Source organism: Triticum urartu, chromosome 5A (assembly GCF_056163025.1).
Source record: "Triticum urartu cultivar PI428250 chromosome 5A, HENAU_Tu73, whole genome shotgun sequence".
Taxonomy (NCBI): domain Eukaryota; kingdom Viridiplantae; phylum Streptophyta; class Magnoliopsida; order Poales; family Poaceae; genus Triticum; species Triticum urartu.
The window spans coordinates 672,868,049-672,885,349 of NC_141877.1; positions in this window are offsets into that span (position 1 = coordinate 672,868,049).

A 17,301-nucleotide genomic window follows, 5' to 3' on the forward strand; every position below is an offset into this window, starting at 1 on the left:
CCCGAACTCGGGGCGCGTATGTGCCTGGCCGGGAAACGACCCTTCGTTAATGCGGAGGAATCCTAAAGATTTTGGTAAGTCATCGAGTGGTTGACCAGTCTCACGCTATATCATGACAGTCAGTTTTCGGCTTTCTCTACTGAGGTGCTCGCCTGGCCGAACCGGGGCACAATCGCAGTAGTTCTCCTGGTGCCGCCTTAGCCAATAGAGCGGAACATAAGGCAGCAAAACACAGGAGCCGGGCAAACCCAACATTTGACCAAAGACATGATTCGGAGCTGATGCATATAAGGCCAAACTCGCGACGCTGAACACTCCCTAAGGTATTCGGTCTTTATGAGGGTGGGCGGGATAACGCCCTTAGTAATAAGCCCCTAGTGTCCAGGTACGCGCAAAACTCTGACGTGGCCACATGCCAAAACGCCAGCCTCCTCCTTGGTTATACCAAGAAACCAGGGGATGTGTATCAATAAGAGATAGTAAAAAAGGTTTACGCAGGGTCTTAATCTGAAAAGAATCCTTGGAACGGGTCCCTGCTGCACGTCTGCGCCTGTGTCTCCGTTGTGCCGTATCCTGGACGGGCGTATCACAATGTTCATCTGTAAAAGAGAGGAACTTAGTTAAAGAAAGATCGTGCCGAACATGAGTTATACTAAATAAACAAAGTATAAATCGAAATGGGTAAAATTGAGCTTTATTGTCTCTTATTTTATATGCGCGGATCCCCTAGTACAGGGGTATATGGCTATTAAGCCTTTACCAATTATATGTTTATGCCGGACTCGTCTAGCCGTGTCCGTGGTCTTGACGACCTGTTTAGATGCTTTGGCTGGTGAAGCCGCTTTATTGTGGGGCTGTCAAGGCAGCCGCACTGTTTTTCGTGCGGGAGGAACACTCAATGTTTTCCCTTTAATGAGATGATGCCTCGTGGACTGGGCATCTTAAGCGTAAGAGATGCATAATGCGGTATTGCGTTAAAGCGGGCGAAAGCTTCGCGTCCCAGCAGTGCTTGATAGCTACTTGAGAATGGGGCGATGTGGAAAGTTAGCTGTTCGCGACGGAAGTTATCAGGGGAGCCGAACATAACTTCTAGCCGGAGAGAACCCATGCAATGGGCATCCGAACCTGGCGTTACCCCTTGAAAGGAGGTTTTGCTATGGCGAATTTTTGTTGGGTCTATCCCCATGTTGTGGATTGTGTCCTGGTATAACAGGTTTAGACCACTGCCGCCGTCCATCAGGACATTTGTAAAATGGAGTCCGCCGATTATTGGATCTAATACCAAGGCAGTCCAGCCTGCGTTCGGGATACTTCTAGAGTAATCCTGATGGTCGAAGGTGATTGGTTTTAACAACCATTGGCGAGACTCCTTTGGGATAGGCCGTATGGCGCGTATCTCTGGTGGCGCCGTTCTGTTCGTCACGTGAAGTAAGTGTGCTGTTTTGACTTCCTGTGGGAAATCCTTTTGTTTCCTGGTGCTCTGCTTGTGGGGTTCGTCGTTGTCTTCACTTGGTGTGTCGAGCCCCTTGTGTTCGGCGTTGAGTTTGCCGGCTTGCTTGAAAACCCAACAATCTCTATGGGTATGGTTCCAGGCTTCTCGGGAGTACTGTGTATTTGACATATCTTGTTCAAGATTTTGTTTAAGTTGGATAGCTCGTCCTGTTATCCTTGAGGGGCGGCTTTCTCTGATTCTGCCGCGAGCTTTTGAATCTGGCGTTGACCGCCGTGCTCTTTGGGCTGTTTCCCTTATTCCGGCGCTGGTCCTTGCTGCATCGGGGTTTTCCATTTCCATCCCTAACTTCGGATGTACTTGGGTCGCTGGTGCTACATCTTGCCAACCAGCTGTCCTCTCCTGCGCAAAAGCGGGTCATGAGGCTTGTTAATGCGGCCATTGTTCTTGGCTTTTCTTGGCCGAGGTGTCTGGTGAGCCATTCGTCTCGAACGTTGTGCTTAAAAGCTGCTAGGGCTTCGGCGTCTGGACAGTCGACTATCTGATTCTTTTTAGTAAGAAATCTGTTCCAGAATTTCCGGGCTGTTGAGTTATGTGACTGAGATCGTTTGCATCCGGAGGGCGGACACAAGTCCCTTGAAAATTTGCCCGGAAAGCATCCTCAAGCTCTTCCCAACTTCCAATGGTGTTTTCGGGAAGGCTTTTGAGCCAATGCCAGGCTGGCCCTTTAAGCTTGAGGGGTAAGTATTTTATGGCATGGAGGTCATCCCCTCTGGCCATGTGTATGTGGAGGATATAATCCTCGATCTAGACCCCAGGGTCTGTTGTTCCGTCATACGCCTCTATGTTTACGGGCTTGAATCCCGCTGGAAATTCATGGTCCAGCACCTCATTGGTGAAACATAGGGGGTCTGCGGCACCCCTGTATTTGGGTGTGTCGTGATGTTCGGATATTTGTTGTGTTGCATTGCTTACTAGAGCTTGCTTTCTTGGCCCGTATATAGATCTGGCTGGGCCGTCTTTTTGATGCGGATCCTTTGGTGGATCGCGTGCCGGCTTGTGTGCGGCGCCGCTTGCTGCTCCATGCTGGCCATGCGGTCGTCCATCCGACCGGATGGCTTTCCTATTGTTTGACTGCGGGGGCTCTAAGGCCTCCTCGTCAAATTCAGGCAGTAGCTTTTGCTTTTGATAGCTTTTTGTGCGGCGACTGCCGGCATATTTGTCTACGGTGTTGCGTACTTTGCTCCATCTGATTCTGAGTGCATCTTCTGCAGTTTTGAGCTTCCGCTTCTGCTTTTTCAGGCTATGCGCAGTGGCGACGAACCTTTTGTGGAGGTTCTTCTGCTCCATGAGCTTATCCGGCGTAAGGTCGTCCGGACTGTTGTTTTCACCGGGGACGGGGTGTTCGGTTTGTTTATCCAAGTTGCCCTGTTCGGACGGTTGCTCGAAGGCATGTTCGTCGTCCGCCGGCTCATCCTGCTCTATGGCTGGGCCTGTATGGCTGCTGTCTTTGTCGAGGCGGGGCTTGGAGCGGCGCTTACGTCGCCGCTTTGATTGCTTTTCGAGTGAACGATCCCTCGTTGCATCCCTGTGTTCCTCGTCGTCGCTTCCTTTGGGTGTGTCCACCATGTATACATCATGAGATGAGGTGGCTGTCCAGTGCCTTATAGGCGTTGGTTCATGTTCATCTCCTACATCGTTGTCCATACCGTCGATGTCTTCGGAGTCGAAGTCGAGCACGTCGTTTAAATTATCGACAATGGCTACGAAGTGGGTGGTGGGTGGGCTTTGAATTTCTTCATCATCCGCATCCCAACCTTGTTGACCATAGTCCGGCCAGGGCTCTCCTGATAAAGAGAGAGACTTTAGTGAATTCAGAATATCGCCGAAGGGCGAGTGCTGAAAGATGTCCGCGGTGGTGAACTCCACAATCGGCGCCCAATCGGGTTCGATCAGTAGGGGCGCAGAGGGCTCGGAGTCTGGAGAGGAGTCCGACTCCTTGGAGTCATGGGCTTCGCAGAGAATAGGGCTGGTGTTCGGCTCGATCGCCGTAGAGATTGCAACCCCCGAGGCAGTGTCCAACCACCCATCCTCGATTGGCGCAGTTGGCTCCGAATTAAAGGTCGGAGCTGATGCGAGTGCGGCCTCCAGGGCACTGTTCGGCGGCAGAGCTAGATCATGCCCATCATGACAGTGCGGCGCGCTCGGCTGCGGCTCGAATCCGTCGAAGATCAAGTCTCCGCGGAGGTCCGCTGTGTAGTTTAAACTTCCAAATCTGACCTGATGGCCAGGGGCGTAGCTTTCGATCTGCTCTAGATGACCAAGCGAATTGGCCCGCAGTGCGAAGCCGCCGGATACGAAGATCTGTCTAGGGAAAAAAGTCTCACCCAGGATCGCATCGCTGTTGATGATCGGAGAAGCCATCGGGCCTAAAAGTGACGACACAGAGGAACTCTCAATGAAAGCACCAATGTCGGTGTCAAAACCGTCGGATCTCGGGTAGGGGGTCCCGAACTATGCATCTAGGCCGTATGGTAACAGGAGGCAGGGGACACGATGTTTTACCCAGGTTCGGGCCCTCTTGATGGAGGTAAAACCCTACGTCCTGCTTGATTAATATTGATGATATGGGTAGTACAAGAGTAGATCTACCACGAGATCAGAGAGGCTAAACCCTAGAAGCTAGCCTATGGTATGATTGTTGTTCGTCCTATGGACTAAAACCCTCTGGTTTATACAGACACCGGAGAGGGCTAGGGTTACACAGAGTCGGTTACAATGGTAGGAGATCTACATATCCGTATCGCCAAGCTTGCCTTCCACGCTAAGGAAAGTCCCTTCCAGACACAGGACGAAGTCTTCGATCTTGTATCTTCATAGCCCAGGAGTCCCTCAATGGCCATGGGGGTCCTCGGCCCAATCCAACTAATCGGGAGACGATGTGGTGAGTACCCCCTAGTCCAGGACACTGTCAGTCGCGGCGTAGAAGGCCCCCGATGGGTATGAGACGATGGACGTCGACTTCATGCCGGCGTCCGGGTCCCCCATGGTGCAGGCGGACCAGCGGTTCAACCTGGCGATACTAAAGGAGGACCGGGAGGCAGAGGCTCAACTCGACACGGAGCGCGTGCATGCCGCTGCCATCGAGGCTCTCCTGCAGGCGGAACCGGATGTCGTGGATGTGAATCGGGCGGCGGAGGCTCAACTTGAGGCGGAGCACGCGGATGCCGCTGCCATCGAGGCCCTCCTGCAGGCGGAACCGGACGTCCTGGACTTGAACCGGGCGGCAGAGGCTCAACTCGACGCGGAGCGCGCGGATGCCGCTCTCATCGAGGCCCTCCTACAGGCGGAACCAGACGTCCTGGACTTGAACTGGGCGGCGGAGGCTCGACGCGACGCGGAGCGCGCGGATGCCGATGCCATCGAGGCCCTCCTGCAGGCGGAACCGGACGTCCTCGACTTGAACCGGGTGGTGCTCTCGTCCGTGCAGAGCGCCCGCACGCTCCACGTGAACGAGTAGCTGGAGGCCGAGGACAACCACGGTGCGGAGACACACGTCGGCAGCTACGGCTGGTTCACGCCGGCAGCCAAGGACGACGAGGTTGTCTCGTTCCGCGAGCAGTGATAGTTTTTCTTTATGTTGTTGTTTTTATGAATCTTTTGCTGTGTAAACACATATATTGTTATGCAAGTCACCTGACTTGGGTCAGTCTACCATTTCAGGCGGTTGGATGAATATCCTACGTCTTCTAACCCTTCTTCCTCACCTCTTCTTCTTCCCCAATAGACCACCGCACGGGCCGTACGGATACTCCCCAACATGCGGTTGGATAAACATACTCTATGAATGAAAATTATGGGTCAGCGGTAGGATGGCTGAGTTTGGTTTGTTCACATGCGACAACACGTGTCAGTGAGGGTGCGTTCCCTTGGTTGGGTTTGCGGCATGCAGGAGCGACTGTGCATGTGAGGGCGCGGTGCGACCTCGGCGTGCAGGAGCGACCGTGTGAGGGTGTGGTGCGACCACGACAACCGTGCACAAGTGTACCTCGTTTTCATTTTGAAAACTTTAGGCAAGCTTGGCAAAAATGTGTGGCGAAGTATGGCAATGCAAGGCCTAGACCCAAACAGGATAAGTACGTAGTACGTACTACGTACTAGGAGTACTAGTGTTAAAAAAGAAAGGCGGGGTTTTCCTTCGCGAGATTAATCGATACAAATCCTCGTTTCACGTGTCAATTAATGCGTATTTTTTCTCCAAAGCCCAAAGAGCTAACCATCCCATTCCTCATCGCTTGATTAATGCAGCGCCATGCAAACCAACCTTCTCACTTCCGCATGCATGCAGGGGATATTAATGTCCTTGGTTGCTAGTACGAGGCAAACCCCATCAATTTTGCCTCGATTAGTGTTAGTGGCCTTTTGCAAATTGTAATTTTGATATACTGGCCTTGTGTATAAAAAATGGAGGTAGTAACTATATTTTACTTCCTTCCCCATTGCGGTGACTCGATGATATCTCAAACATTGTGGTTTGGCGAAGTGCGTTTGACGGAGAACACCATTGAGGGAGACCACGGTAAGTCGTTCACAAGTGCCGCCTACAAGCCGAGACAACCGCCTTATTTGCATCCAGGAAGTCCGTTGAACCAAAGGACGCGTGAATGTACTAGTACTACTCGTACACAATAGCGTCGTCCGTCCAGCTTAGTGCGGTGAGATGGTTTCTCGAAGAAGACGATGGAGAAGCGGAGTCAGCGAAGAGTGAAATGATGGTTGCTTCATCCGTGCTTTGTGATTTGACGCCTCACTGCTTTGTGATTTGTGATAGAAGGGACAGGGGAGTAGACTCTGTCCTCTATACTGTACATGCGTCCAAGCACGGGAGAAAGAGGAGAGACGTTGCATTTTTCTATTCCTTCAATCAATCAATCAGGGAGCTTTGGTTCCATCCTTTTGGCTTTGGCAACACCGTCCACAATGGTTCCCACGATGCCAAAAGCTATTTTCACATTTGGCTACACATTGTGGATGCCCTTAACCATACCACTTGGTTTTGCTCCTATGTGCTATCTATACAAATCTCAATTATATTGATCTAAAAAATTATAGAATCAATATTAGTAAAAAGGAGGTGATTTTGCCGCACGGATGGCGGGGGAGGTTTCTTATTTTTAGAGGACGTTGTCCTGGCGGTTTGCTAACATGCGGTCCCACGTGTCAGTGCTTTACCAAGCCGATCCGCTTCCCACATGAGGTAGAACAATGGCAGAAGCAACACGTGGTTAACTTGAAGAAGATGAGGGAGAAGCGGATTCAGAAACGAGTGAAATGATGGTTGCTTCATCCCTCCAACTTTTTTTAGCATTATTACTTCGTCCCTCCAACTTAACTGCGGGAAAGGTACAACTTTGTGATTTGACGCCTCATTGCTCATTACTACACCGGTGCCATGATTGGGTGCTTCACCCCGGCTGCTCTGCACTGTATTCCGGTATGGCATGTGGACCCGGTAGCTTGATGCCCCACATGTCGGCGAAAGGGACTAGAAGATTTATGAAAGAAAGCGCTCCACTCTTACGACGGAGGAGTACACGACACGACGGCCCAGTGAACTGTCACTTGTACTGTATATAGTACTATAGTTTTGCTGTTTCGCACGATCCATCGATACAAACCCGATTAAACAGGAAAGGGCAGGATTTTTCCCGCGCGGTATATGATACTGGCCATACATTTCAAAGGCAATTTTAATGTATGCAAACTGAATAATTAAGTAACAATATGATATCTAGTAAAACTAAAAACACATACGATGATTTATTGTGTTAGAGTGTAGTAGTAGTGCTGTATTGCATAGTTGTTAGATGTAACATGCGAGAACATGCAGAGATGTAGTTTTGGAGGGCCTACAGAGAGAAAAGCGTAATACGTTCACCGAACTTCAGAATAAGCTAATTACAGTCACTATATACGTTTTGCGGTGATTATACGGTCACTTGCTCACGGTTCAGCATCGGATTGCACTCTGTTGACCGGCCAAATAGTCTGCGTGGCACCATGTTGACTAGTTACATTGACCACGTTCCTTGTGGGTCCCAACTATCAATTCGCATAGGGAAAAGGTCAGATAAACACAAATTTGCGCAGGCGCGACAAGACTCCACCCCGTGCGCGGGAATCACCTGGTTGTGTATGTGTCTGCCAGGGCCTGATGTGTGCGCATGCACGTGTAGGTTGAGCACTTGAGCGTGAGAGTGTGTGTTGGTTGTGTGGTGTACCGGTGTGTGTGTGCGTGTGAGTGTTGCATGCGTGTGTGGCTGCATGTGTACGTGTGAGTGTTGCGTGCGTGCGTGGGTGGGTGCATGTGTTCGTGTGAGTGTTGCGTGCATGTAGTTTGTGTGCATGCGTGCGTGTGTGTATAATCACCACACCAGCTCTTGTGTGTTAAAACAGACGGCTCAGCATACCAATACAAGGCCACCTTGTCCGCTGTGCTCGCGGTCATGACTTCGAACCACCGTCCAATATTTTTTTGTCGTTTGTTTTCATTCTTACTAGCAAGATGCCCATGTGTTACACGTAACATCAAGATGCATTTGTATGACTAGTTTATCTTGTGAGAGAAAATGATGAATGAGGGAAGGCCTTATTTGCAAATGTGGAGAGGTGTGTGGGTACCTTTTTGCAAAATTGTCATAGTTTCTTTCCTATCCGTCAGATACAACCTATATTGCAGGATGGCAGGCACACCATCATCACCAACTCTGTTTTTATAAGAGTATATTTTATCCCCACTCTTATAAAAAGCATAGTCGGTGATGATCGTGTGCCTGCCATCCTGCAATATAGGCCGTCCGATATATATCTGATGGATAGGAAGGAAACTATGGCAATTTTGCAAAAAGATACCCACACCCCTCTCCACACTTGCAAATAAGGCCTTCCCTTGTTCATCCTTTTCTCCCACAATATTAACTACGCATACAAATGCATCATGATGTTCCATGCAACGCATGTGCATCTTGCTAGTATTTTATAAGAGTGTAGATGTAGAGTAGATACAAGCCGACAGGTGGGCCCGATGGTAGTGAGATAAGTGATGCAACACTAGGGGTGCCACGTGGAGCGTTTAACTGATCAACTAGTCGTGTCTTGAGCAAATACAGAGTTGTACGGTGAGCTCGTGACTGTATAATAACCACAAAACGTAAATGGTGACCGTAATGAGTGGATTCTGAAGTCCAATGTACGTATCGTGCTTTCGCTTCAAATACAATGATCATCACTGTATATATCGCGAGAGAAAGATGAAACATGCGTGAATGTGCTGGGGGCTTACTTTTAGAGGACCTGGAGATAGTTTGTGTGCGTACGTGGAAGTGGCGTAGAGGGGGGGTATGCGATGGAGAGAGAGAGATGCTCTTTGTTTCTCTTTATTATGACTAACTTTATATATAGTATAAAAATATACAAATTCACAGTGCGGAATAAATATCATTGTGGGCACCATGCAATGCAAGCGTTCATACTCCTCCATATAACTTTGTAATGTTGTATATATGTAGAAATTCTAAAATATTTTTTTGGCCACACTTTATTCAAAAGGAATGTTGTATGCGAAATAAACATGAAGAGAGGGCTTTTTAGATCAATGGGGTACGTGATGTAACATGTGTGAATGTGTAGTTGATGCATTTGCCAGGGCCTAGAGAGGTATGTGTGTGTATTACGTATTCGAGAGAGGTATGGATAGAGGGGCCGACAGGGGGGGGGGGCGTGGGAGAGATAGCACAAGAAATGAGAGTGGTCTAGAGAGAGAGAGACGAATATGATGTCACGGCGAGAGATTCCCTTGAGTGTGTATATGCAAGGGGGGAGTGGATAGAGGCACCAGGAGAATATATTTTTTTATGTGTGGTGTCTGTGTTGGTATGTGTGGGTGTGAGAAGATAACGAGACATGGGGGCAGAGGGTATGTCATCGCGTGAGGTCCGGTGGGTCGAGGTGAGGCCCTTCGTTTGGTTCCGTCCTCCGCCACATTGGTCGGCCCGTGACGCATTTAGGGAGAACCATGGATGACTAGTCGTACAAGACAAAGATAGCATAATTGTGAAGGACTCTATCTCCACTGACAAAGCCGGCTAGGATTTGTAACCCTAGGTTCTCGGACTAAGGTAACCCCTTTATCTCTGATATTACTATTCATCCAACCTAACTTTAAGGGGCATCCTATAGAATGCTCTGCTAGAATCATACTCGTTGATTAGGAAGAGAGGTGTGAGACAATGCGTGAGAGACAGGCCTAGAGATAATGTGCGTACAGGAGACACGTAGGCAGGTCTATGTATATAGAAAGGGTCGATGGGGATTGTGCGTGTGTATGCTTGCGAGAGGAAGAGTGCTTGTGATAAAGGTTAGTGAAAACAGTCGTAAATGGTTACAAGAGGGAGGGAGGGTTATATCGAGAGCATGTGTGCGAGAAAGACACCTCGGGAGAGAGTGTGTGAGCATGTGTGAGAGACCACCGATGGAGAGTGAAACTACACGTACAAGATTGATGTACACATTGATTAAAGATATAAATTGTATCCAAATATTAGGATGGGATCATGATATTTGCAATTCGTGTAAGGAATGGTCATTGATCCATCAGACATCTAGATTCCATCGAATTTGAGCATGTCTATGTTATTATTTGACACAATTGATCCACATAGTTAGTATTTTGAACTCCAGACAATGCATCGCTTTAGCGATCGAATATAAACGTGAGTATAGTTCATGTTGTGTGTGTAAAGCACATTATACATACGAAAGTTACACAATGAACATTATAAATAGCTACCTATGAACTAGCATACATTTGAATTCAACTTAAGGTGGTCTAAAAAATCAAATTCAACATGAAGTCCATTCAATTATTTGAATTTTATATCATGGCATTTGTAAATCATACCTAAATTATGGGGGCACCAATCTTTGCTCTGATTTTGTACATAATAGCATATGTAGTCGTGTACAAAATAGATTCTAATTTAGCTCCTCCATTCCAAAATAATTGTAGTTATAGGATTTTCAAGTGTCAAAATTTCAAAAAGAAGCAGATAATTTAATGAGGTTTTCAAACATAGAAGGTCAAATTTAACGTTGTCTATTTAGGTCAATCCTCAAAGTTCAAGAGTACTCTAAACATGAATGCTTGTGTTTCAAAATTTCGAACGAATCGCCAAAAGAGCCTCTACTCGCCCGAAACCGCGTGAGACCAATGTTTGGTAGTACAAGGAAATTACTTTTCTAATAACTCTGACCCATGAAACCTACCGGCCCGACGTCCAAAGGTCTAAACCGGGGTAGGTTTATAGCTTCATCTAGACGCCACGCAACCACCTCCAAAAAACATTCATACACAATGGCTACCTAAGCACACATGCGCGCGGCCGAAATCGCTCCCGCCCACTATTTGGGACACCTAGGATTACCATCCTACCCCCGACCCGCAGTAGGTCCGAAATTTAAGAGGGGGGCAAAGTTTGTACTTTCCCCAAATTTCAAACAAGCGCGTCCCATCTTCTGTTCAAAAAAGCAAAAAACAAGCGCATGCCAGACCGAAACATGGTCCCCCCCGCACACCCGTCTGATTCCCCATTCGTACTCCGTGGGCGCAAAAACTACCTCTCCACCAGCGGCGAAACCCCGGCGTCCTCCGTCCGCCACCCCATTCCACCCATCAACGACCGCCCTCCTCCATCACGCCGGAGCCGATACCCCGACGTCATCGTCCACCGCAACCTCAACCGCAACGCCCTCCACGGCTAGTAGTTGAAACCGAGGCCGAGTCGTCCGTACCTGAGCTAGTTCAACCACGCCATCCTGCGCCTCACCGCTGCCGCTCCAACTTCGCCACCCTCCACCGCACCGGAGCTGTTCCTGCTACGACGTCCTTCGCCGCCACAGATCTGCTTCCCCTCCGCTGACATACAGCCATGGCAACACAGTCAACAATTTGGCCATGGGTTCGTCCAAGCCTACACCCTCCTCCAGAACATCGGTTTCCCCGGCAAAAAGAAGAAGATCGGTGCGACATGTGGAGGCGACCACACCGGCAACCGAAAATGGTACTCCTCTTCCCTTATTCGTGCAAATCTTATGTGTCTGCTTGCACGGTATTCATCCCACAGAAGACACTAGTTGACCGCTGCTTCTTGATACTAGATGTTCCTAGTAACTCGCGTTGCACAAGGTTTCTCCTCATATACTATTTCACCTTAGCTAGAGGTCTGTCGCCCCCCTGAATTTCAATTCCTGGTCAGTTGATTCCCAATTAACGGAAGCATTCCCCGGTGTAACAGGCGCTAGTCCGCCTATTACGTCAGGGAAGCAACGCCTCGGTGTTTATCTTAGGGGCGTGTGGGGCCTAGAGCTACTAGCGCCCGATCTGGAGGTCGGTCAGGATTAAAGGGATGGCCTGGGGGCACTGCCAAGCATGGCGGTGGTGTGAGGTTGAGGGGAGGGCGGGGCGGCGGAGGCAGGGGTCTGGGCCGGTGGTCGCCGGCGGTTCGAGAAAGATCGTCGACAGTGACTGGCGGGAGGTAGACGAAGGCCATCTACCGGTTCCTTATAGATCGGAGGGTTCATTAAAAAAATCGACTGACCTATTTATTTTCAGTCGACTGTTATCTTGATATGACCACATGTGGTGGTGTGCCAGAGGAGTACCTGCATTTCCTATGCTCATATATTACAAAATCATACGGAGTAGAATCTAATTTTCTCTGCCATGCAATGCTGTAGAGCTATCATATGTCTCCTGTCATTTATTTTTCAGCCACCTGCTATCTGCTACTTTTACAGTGCACTAGTTCTGCACACACTTCACCCATACTCTCACTATTGTGTTTTTATGCAAGGGTATTTCATACTCTGCTGCTATGTGATGTCTACTACACAACCTTCTTCTTATAGACGTTGTTGGGCCTCAAAGTGCTGAGGTTTGTAGGACATTAGCAAATTTCCCTCAAGTGGATGACCTAAGGTTTATCAATCCGTGGGAGGCGTAGGATGAAGATGGTCTCTCTCAAGCAACCCTGCAATAAAATAGAAAAGAGTCTCTTGTGTCCCCAACACACCCAATACAATGGTAAATTATATAGGTGCACTAGTTCGGCAAAGAGATGGTGATACAAGTGCAATATGGATGGTAGATATAGGTTTTTTTAATCTGAAAATATAAAAACAGCAAGGTAACTAATGATAAAAGTGAGCACAAACGTTATTGCAATGCTAGGAAACAAGGCCTAGGGTTCATACTTTCACTAGTGCAAGTTCTCTCAACAATAATAACATAATTGGATCATATAACTATCCCTCAACATGCAACAAAGAGTCACTCCAAAGTCACTAATAGCGGAGAACAAACGAAGAGATTATTGTAGGGTACGAAACCACCTCAAAGTTATCCTTTCTGATCGATATATTCAAGAGTCTGTAGTAAAATAAGATGAAGCTATTCTTTCTGTGAATCTATCATAGTGTTAGTACTAGAATAACACCTTAAGATACAAATCAACCAAAACCCTAATGTCACCTAGATACTCCAATGTCACCTCAAGTATCCGTGGGTATGATTATACTATATGCATCACACAATCTCAGATTCATCTATTAAACCAACACAAAGAACTTCAAAGAGTGCCCCAAAGTTTCTACCGGAGAGTCAAGACGAAAGCGTGTGCCAACCCCTATGCATAAGTTCACGGAACTCGCAAGTTAATCACCAAAACATACATCAAGTGGATCACGTGATATCCCATTGTCACCACAGATAAGCACATGCAAGACATACATCAACTGTTCTCAAATCCTTAAAGACTCAACCCAATAAGATAACTTCAAAGGGAAAAATCAATTCATCACAAGAGAGTAGAGGGGGAGAAACATCATAAGATCCAACTATAATAGCAAAGCTCACGATACATCAAGATCGTGCAAACTCAAGAACACGAGAGAGAGAGATCAAACACATAGCTGCTGGTACATACCCTCAGCCCCGAGGGTGGACTACTCCCTCCTCGTCATGGAGAGCGCCGAGATGATGAAGATGGCCACCGGAGAGGGATTCGCCCTCCGGCAGGGTGCCAGAACGGGTCTAGATTGGTTTTCGGTGTCTACGGAGGCTTCTAGCGGCGGAACTCCCGATCTATTCTGTTCCCGGAAGTTTTTAGGGTATATGGACATCTATAGGCGAAAGAAGTCGGTCAGGGGAGCCACGAGGGGCCCACGAGGGTGGGGCGCGCCCAGGGGCAGGCGCGCCTCCCTACCTCGTGGCCACCTCAAAGCTTCCTTGACTTCAACTCCAAGTCTCCTGGGTCACATTCGTTCCAAAAATCACGCTCCCAAAGGTTTCATTCCGTTTGGACTCCGTTCGATATTCCTTTTCTACAAAACACTGAAACAAGGGAAAAAACAAAAACTGGCACTAGGCTCTGGGTTAATAGGTTAGTCCCAAAAATAATATAAAAGTGCATAATAAAGCCCATAAACATCCAAAACAGATAATATAATAGCATGGAACAATCAAAAATTATAGATACGTTGGAGACGTATCAGCATCCCCAAGCTTAATTCCTGCTCGTCCTCGAGTAGGTAAATGATAAAAACAGAATTTTTGATGTGGAATGCTACCTAACATATTTATCAATATAATCTTCTTTATTGTGGCAAGAATATTCAGATCCATAAGATTCAAGACAAAAGTTTAATATTGACATAAAAATAATAATACTTCAAGTATACTAACTAAGCAATCATGTCTTCTCAAAATAACATGGCTAAAGAAAGTTATCCCTACTAAATCATATAGTCTGGCTATGCTCTATCTTCACCACACAAAATATTTAAATCATGCACAACCCCGATGACAAGCCAAGCAATTGTTTCATACTTTTGATGTTCTCAAACTTTTTCAATCTTCAAGCAATATATGAGCGTGAGCCATGGATATAGCACTATATGTGGAATAGAATGGTGGTTGTGGAGAAGACAAAAAGGAGAAGATAGTCTCACATCAACTAGGTGTATCAACGGGCTATGGAGATGCCCATCAATAGATATCCATGTGAGTGAGTAGGGATTGCCATGCAACGGATGCACTAGAGCTATAAGTATATGAAAGCTCAACAAAAGAAACTAAGTGGGTGTGCATCCAACTCGCTTGCTCATGAAGACCTAGGGCATTTTGAGGAAGCCCATCATTGGAATATACAAGCCAAGTTTTATAATAAAAAATGTCCACTAGTATATGAAAGTGATATCATAGGAGACTCTCTATCATGAAGATCATGGTGCTACTTTGAAGCACAAGTGTGGAAAAAGGATAGTAGCATTTTTCCCTTCTCTCTTTTTCTCTCATTTTTTTGGGCCTTATCCTTTTTTATGGCCTTTCTCTTTTTTTGTCTGGAGTCTCATCCCGACTTGTGGGGGAATCATAGTCTCCATCATCCTTTCCTCACTTGGGACAATGCTCTAATAATGATGATCATCACACTTTATTTACTTACAACTCAAGAATTACAACTCGAGACTTAGAAGAAGATATGACTCTATGTGAATGCCTCCGGCGGTGTACCGGGATATGCAATGATGCATGAGTGACATGTATGAAGAACTATGAACGGTGGCTTTGCCACAAATACGATGTCAACTACATGATCATGCAAGCAATATGACAATGATGAAGCGTGTCATAATAACGGAACGGTGGAAAGTTGCATGGCAATATATCTCGGAATGGCTATGGAAATGCCATAATAGGTAGGTATGGTGGCTGTTTTGAGGAAGGTATATGGTGGGTTTATGGTACCAGCGAAAGTTGTGCGATACTAGAGAGGCTAGCAATGGTGGAAGGGTGAGAGTGCGTATAATTCATGGACTCAACATTAGTCAGAAAGAACTCACATACTTATTGCAAAAATCTATTAGTTATCGAAACAAAGTATTACGCGCATGCTCCTAGGGGGATAGATTGGTAGGAAAAGACCATCTCTCATCCCCGACCGCCACTCATAAGGAAGACAATCAAATAACACCTCATGTTTCAAATTTGTTACACAACGTTTACCATATGTGCATGCTACAGGACTTGCAAACTTCAACACAAGTATTCCTCAAATTCACAACTACTCAACTAGCACAACTTTAATATCACTATCTCCATATCTCAAAACAATCATCAAGTATCGAACTTTTCTTAGTATTCAATGCACTTATATGAAAGTTTTTTTATTACTAGTCGTGAACCCATGCATTGCACGGGCTAGTTATGTGTCCTTATATTTGAATAAATATTGTAGAAGATACTTGTCCATATCAAGTCTATGCGTTGTTTCTAATTTCACTGTATGAATGAAGATAATTAAAAATAGGAAATCTCTTTCGTGCTTGAATGGTCACTCTAAGCGTACATTTGTTTGCCTCATTTTAAAAGTGTGTGAAGTGTCCAATATAAAATTTATATCTATCTAGGCTCTTATTTGTTGTACCAGAGGAGTATTGTATTTAGGAAACAATGGTGTGCCAAAAAAAAGCAATCGTTACTCGTAAATAATCTCATTCTAGAAAAATTAGTTGCGATTATATATCATGCTTGACATTTGGTACCCTTCAAATTAATTTATTGGAGACGAAGTTAGTAAAGAATGCTTCTTGCTCAACTAAGGGAATCAATGCCAACAATTGAGTGTACACAAAATAAATTTCAATAAAACAATATCACAACTTAAGAAATTGCAAATAAGGTAACACTATAACTCATGGAGCTCTTAGGTCATTGATGATCAAGAGACGGAATTTGTAATAAAGAAGATTGCATCATATGCACTTGCAAAACATCTTAAGATACAAATTTGTATACACTTCATTTTAATTATTGTAGAGCGGGATATTTAAGAGGGCCCTGTTATTTCCATACTTAATTTTTCACATATGGATGATGACATATTTTTGTAGCAGGTTGAAGAGAGAACCGAGCAAAGGAGGCATGCAAATTAATGGGTCAGTAGCAATGTATGGCTTGAACAACTACGGCCTCACCTATAAAATATCTGCATCCATGGTGTAACATAAAGCTGTTGTGTACAACAGAACTTATACTTTTCCCTCATGTGTATTCACTTTATTTTCATCCATGTTAATAGTTTTTTAATACACCTTCTTTAAAGATATATAAATATGGTAGGACACTCTTGTGCTATTTTTGCATTAAAGGAACCTTGCTTCCACTATTTCTGTCCTACTTTAATCAAGATAAACAGTGTTATATAGTAAATATATTGAAAGGTATATACCTTAATTAAATATGCAACCCTGGCTGCATTGTGGCAGTGATTCATGTCTCATGAATTAGAAGCACGTAGACTAATGGGATACTTATGCAGTAGAAGAATTGCACCGGCAGTAACATGAATCAGTCAAAGTAGCAAAGCCAAAAGAAATCAAAATCTAAAACTAATCCAGCTTTTTTCGACAAAGGGTGGATTTTATTAGCTGAAAATGGAGCATCAAAATAAGAGGGAAACAATCAAGTAGTGCCTCGCAGATTGCTACAAATATATATACAGCAGTGGAATCAAGCCACTTCTGTGTGACTCGGTGAAAAAAACCATGAGGCCCATGCCCTTTTCAACGAACCCATCATATTTAATTATTAAATCATGAAAATAATCAGAGTAAAAAATACGGTCACCTTTTATAAAATATAAATTGTAGACATTAAGTCTGATGTTAAACTAAAATTTTGGTAAACGTGAAAACATTAACAGAGCATGAGATGGGAATATCATTGATCTGCCATC